We start from the raw sequence: 6,000 nt of genomic DNA, 5'->3' as shown, positions 1-6,000 counted from the left end.
TCCGCCATGTTTCTATAGTAGCTCAGTACTGACAAACCAAAACACTGGCACTAGAGAGGGCCTTTAGCGTTGTTATGGCACCTGATGGCCACCGTAGATTATCCTACACGCTTGGAAAGGGATAAGTATTCAGTTGGTTGCAATCTTCAGCCTCAGCACTAGATGCCATTTTACATAAATCTTACATATTGTATCTTTAAATTCATCATGGGGGTTATTCCCTCTAAATATACAGCAGTTTGATACTCTCTACATATACTCTCCATACTCTCTAGATTATAGGTCTACAGTGGAGCGAAATATGCATGCGTATGAACATGTTTAACTATAGCAAAAGAGGAAAACAATACCATTTTTTTTTTTGCCCTAAAAATCTGCATCTCTTCTATAGAGGCATAAACCAGTTGAGTAATGAACCTTGATTTACCATAATGTATCTTATCCATTCAGATTTAAACCTGAAAACAGCTTTCATCAGTCCGATAGAAAACAAATAATTTAGTGAATATTTCCTCAGCTCACCTTGAATCAGGTGTGAATTCTCCTTTGAAGTTTCCTGGTGGATCCATGGACCTTAAAGACACACAGCTGGGTGCAGGTGACTCTGATTTCTCCTGCTTCACTCTAAAATCACAAAATATGAAAACATAATTATCATCAAAGCTTGTTATAGCAGAAGAAAACTTTCTTTAATATCAAAAAAGATAAATTTTCACTATAAAATATTGCCTAAAATAAGGGATTAAAATTCTCTTAAAGAGGATGTTTCAGGTGATTATTAAAACATAGTTTTGGATATATTCCAAAGTCCTCACTAGGTCAAATTTATACTTCCAAAATGATTAAATACTGACTAAATATATTTGTGCTTGATGAGTTTGTGTACATATGTTTAAACCTGCAAAAAGATTTAGGGTGATTTATTGGCAGAAACGGAATAAAGTATTTATCATTATGTTGTTATTAGTGTATTTCACCTATAACTACGAACTGTTGTATTTTCATTAGCTTAGAATGAGCCCTTTGTAGCTACTTAGGGAGTGGCTCCTCTTCCACAGAGTGTGCCATGTTTCTATAGTAGCTCAGTACTGACAAACCAAAACACTGGCACTAGAGAGGGCCTTTAGCGTTTTGATAGCACCTGACAGCCACCGTAGCTTATCCTACACGCTTGGAAAGGAGAAGTATTCAGTTGGTTACAATCTGCATCCTCAGCACTAGATGCCACTAAATCCTACAAAATGCACCTTTAAAGTAATCATGGGGGTTCTTCCCTCTAAAGATAAAACAGTTTGATACTCTCTATATATACTCTCCTCCCTTACAATACTCTCTCCATACTCTCTAGATTATAGGTCTACAGTGGTGAGAAATATGCTTGCGTATGAGCATGTTAACTATAGCAAAAGATGAAAAGAATACCGTATTTTGCCCTAGATATCTGCATATCTTCTACAGAGGCATACATTACTTGAGTAATGAAGCATGATCTACCATCATTTATCTTATCTATTCAGATTTAAAACCTGAAAACAGGTCTCATCAGTCCTATGGTTAAGCAATTCAGTGAAACAATTCCTCAGCTCACCTTGAATCAGGTGTGAATTCTCCTTTGAAGTTTCCTGGGTGGATCCATGGACCTTGAAGACACACAGCTGGGTGCAGGTGACTCTGATCTCTCCCGCTTCACTCTAAAATCACAAAATATAAAAAAATATGATCAAAGCTTGCTCTAGCAGAACCACAGATTTGTTTAGAATATCAAAGATCAATTTTCCGAATCAGAAATTACCTAATAATAATATAACTAAATTAGGATAGTTGGATGTTTCAGGTGATGTTTCACGTGATTCTCATGGATATATTCAATTACTTACTGGGTCAAACTTACACTTCCAAAAATGATTAAAAGCATCGTTATGGAGTTTTGATCTAATAGCTTAGATCACGTGAACTTCACCCTCTAAGGGCTTCAGGAACTTCATTCTGGATTGTAAATACATTTGTGCTTGATGAGTTTGTGTAAATATGTTTAAACCTGCAGCTTTTGTTGTGGTACTTAAAAGGTGTAGTATAAAGGATTTAGGGTGATCTATTGGCAGAAATGGAGAAGTATTCATAATTATGTTGTTATTAGTGTATATCACCTGTAACTATGAACTGTTGTTTTTTCATTAGCTTAGAATGAGCCCTTTGTATCTATTTAGGGAGTGGCTTCTCTTCCACAGAGTCCGCCATGTTTCTATAGTAGCTCAGTACTGACAAACCAAAACACTGGCACTAGAGAGGGCCTTTAGCGTTGTTATGGCACCTGATGGCCACCGTAGATTATCCTACACGCTTGGAAAGGGATAAGTATTCAGTTGGTTGCAATCTTCAGCCTCAGCACTAGATGCCATTTTACATAAATCTTACATATTGTATCTTTAAATTCATCATGGGGGTTATTCCCTCTAAATATACAGCAGTTTGATACTCTCTACATATACTCTCCATACTCTCTAGATTATAGGTCTACAGTGGAGCGAAATATGCATGCGTATGAACATGTTTAACTATAGCAAAAGAGGAAAACAATACCATTTTTTTTTTTGCCCTAAAAATATGCATCTCTTCTATAGAGGCATAAACCAGTTGAGTAATGAACCTTGATTTACCATAATGTATCTTATCCATTCAGATTTAAACCTGAAAACAGCTTTCATCAGTCCGATAGAAAACAAATAATTTAGTGAATATTTCCTCAGCTCACCTTGAATCAGGTGTGAATTCTCCTTTGAAGTTTCCTGGTGGATCCATGGACCCTATAGACACACTGCTGGGTGCAGGTGACTCTGATCTCTCCTGATTCACTCTAAAATCACAAAATATAAAAAATAATGATCATAAAAAGTTGTTATAGCAGGACCACACATTTGTTTAGAATATCAGAGATCAATTTTCCATATCAGAAATGACCTAATAATAATAGAATACAATTAGAATAGTTGGATGTTTCAGGTGATGTTCCAGATAATTCTTATGGACATATTCAAGTTCAAGGTCAAATGTATACTTCCAAAAATGATTTAAGCATCATTATGAAGTTTTGATCTTACACTAGTGAGCTAACTACCCAAAGACAGCTGAGATCATGCCAACTTCACCCTCTAAGCCTTCAGTCTAAGGGCTTCAGGAACTCCATACTGTAGCAATCTCACAAAATCAGGCATATCCCATCTAATCTCTCCATACTCTCTAGATTATAGGTCTGCAGTGGACAGATATGTGCATGCGTATGAGCAATTATAGCAAAAGTGGAAAAGAATACACTGCCCCAGAAAGGAAGCACTTGTGACCCAAAGCAATTTTGTGTGCAAAGTAAAATGTGGGGCTCGCTTTAAGCAAACCTGGATAACTCCTACTACTGTAAACACTTCTTTAAATAATTTCTCCCTGGGATTTCAATAATTGATTAATTTATTCTGATTCAAATTTAAGAACACATCAGTCCATTGTATCACAATCTGCTTGAAGTGGAGGATTCCTCAGCAGACCTTAAATGAAGTCCAAATTCTTCCTTGAAGTTTGCTGGTGGATCCATTGTCTTTAGAGACACATAGCTGGATGCAGGTAAGTCTGACCTCTCCAGCTTGACACTGAAATCATAGAAGCTTCAAAGTCAGAGCAGATTCTTTTAGACAGTATTTTTTATGTAGATTTTTAAATTAAATGTATTTGGTAAAGTTATTCACAGGAAATGATAAATCCAAATGATGCAATTATACCTTTCTCTGAAGTGGATGGTTTGGGTGATGATTTTCTCTTCCTTGTGTTACTAGAAGTAAATCTAATCAGATGTATTAGTTTACAAAAATGTATAAAATAGTATGTGTGCACCTTGTGTTTACTAATATTAACTGTCCTTTAAAGCACTCTGGTGAATACGCTGATTTTTAGCAGCTCAACTCTGCCTCCAAGATGGTCTGACTTCTTCCTGTCAGTGACCCAATAGAAGTACGAATAAGTATTTAATGAGATTTAACTATTTTATCAATGATTTTCCTTCTTGAATAGTCAATATCAGAAAACAAATATATTGACTTTGGACCTTTAGACTTTGGAGTTTGTAATCAGAGATGGCTGTTAACACCCCTAAGGGTAAAGCATTACAAATCGAATTCATGAAAAGTCAACTAATGTGAGGGACTGCGCCCTCATGTTTTGTAGTTTTAACTTATCGTGCGCGTGAAATGTATTTGACACGGGCAAGGAACGTCAGGGTAGACGAACTCAAGCGAGGCTCAAGGATTGAAACTGAAACCAGACTTGAACAAGTTTCCACTGAATATATAAAGTTCACACACCTACCTTTAAACAAATATTTGAAATGGAAAAAAGGCCTATTATGGTAGGTTAGATCACACATGAAAACACAATCTCGACAACATACTGACTACGCAATGGTCACGGACATAGTAGTCAGAAAATGCGAAAGTTAATCAGTCGATCGATTCGACATTACAGCTGGTTATTAATACATCAATTAGTAAATAATTTAGTTAGCGATTAGCAATTCCTCCATTGGCTGCTTTAAGAAGGTCCTTAATGTGTTGTGATTAATAGACATATCCGACGGCACCCACAATTACATTTTCACAAAACAGGGAAAACACAAAACCACCTTTAACTATAGAGCACAACGGGAAGGAATTGCTAATCGCTAATGAGATGCTAGCGGCTAAACCTGTTGCGAAGATCTGCTTACTTACAGGATACCGGCATGTGTAGCTAGAACGGAATACTTCATAGTTTAGGCACAATATTAAGGTGTAGCTAAAACGGAATACTTCATAGTTTAGGCACAATATTAAGCGACTAAAAAGTAGCTGATGGCTTTCGAACGACTCTTGAGACTGACTGATATCCAAAAAGTGCCCGGGTTAGGTAGTGTCCGAGTGACATAATGCTAGCGTTGGTATAGCAACTGTCACTCAAGAGTCGTTCAGAAGCCAATATTACGTCACCCGGGCTCTTTTTTGCGCCCGGTCACTTTTTGCCATGACATCCCCCCCTCCAAGTACGTCGCTCGACGGGCCCACCGTCAGTACAGCGTCGAATCATCTCGGAAATGCTTATGTTAATACGCGCTGTTTTTAGATAAATGGCAGTGTCAAATGCAATACGCTTGAAAAGGCAAACTTATCTCAGTCATGGTTGTTATTATTTTTTGGGGAAAAGTAGCAATTTATAACAAAATCATATGCTTATCCTACATACACTATAGAAACTATCAAAAAACTATTCAATGAAATGAATAGGTTCTTATTTTCTTTGGTATTTTTGTGATTAGCAATGATGATTGCTGGGTAATATGTATGTTGCTGTCCAATGTCAAGTCTCTATTTGATCATGTGACAATACAATACGCTATAGTTAAACCAATTCGAAGGTCTGATAACCTAGTAATTAGGTCCTAGTTCATTGAGCACAGCACAACTTTACTCGTAACAATGCCTTTTAAGCACAAGAGTGGAAGTAGAAAAGGGCAAGAGAAAAAAGAACAGGAGGAGAAGGCGGCAAAGCTGCCTAAATTAGATTATTTTGGCTTTTTAACTAGCACGTCAACGAGTCGCCAGCCCACAGAGTCAGCAGTGCAGCAGTTCAGCTGGGATTAGCATCGCTGCTTCTGCCCTCAGTGGTGTGTCAGCAACCATGCAACAGGTAACCTACGGCTATTGTGATCAGTGGCGGTGTCGGCGGGGAAAACGTATTTCCTAAACAATCCGTGTTGAAACCAGATATCGTCACTTTACTCCGGTCTCTGGTTGGATAAAACGTGTCACATGTCCTGAACAGAAATGGACAAGGACCTTTGATTTATTCTTTAGGAACCATGTCGATGCTTGACTTTTAATGTTGTGTACACTTGTAATCGCTAGCGGTAAATAAACGTTCACATCACAAACACACGTAATCGATGTTTTTTGTGTGATAATTAGGTAATAGGTAAGCTAAAAA

Source organism: Clupea harengus, chromosome 7 (assembly GCF_900700415.2).
Source record: "Clupea harengus chromosome 7, Ch_v2.0.2, whole genome shotgun sequence".
Taxonomy (NCBI): Eukaryota; Metazoa; Chordata; class Actinopteri; order Clupeiformes; family Clupeidae; genus Clupea; species Clupea harengus.
The sequence above is the reverse complement of the archived record's forward strand: the minus strand, read 5'-3'. Positions refer to the sequence as shown.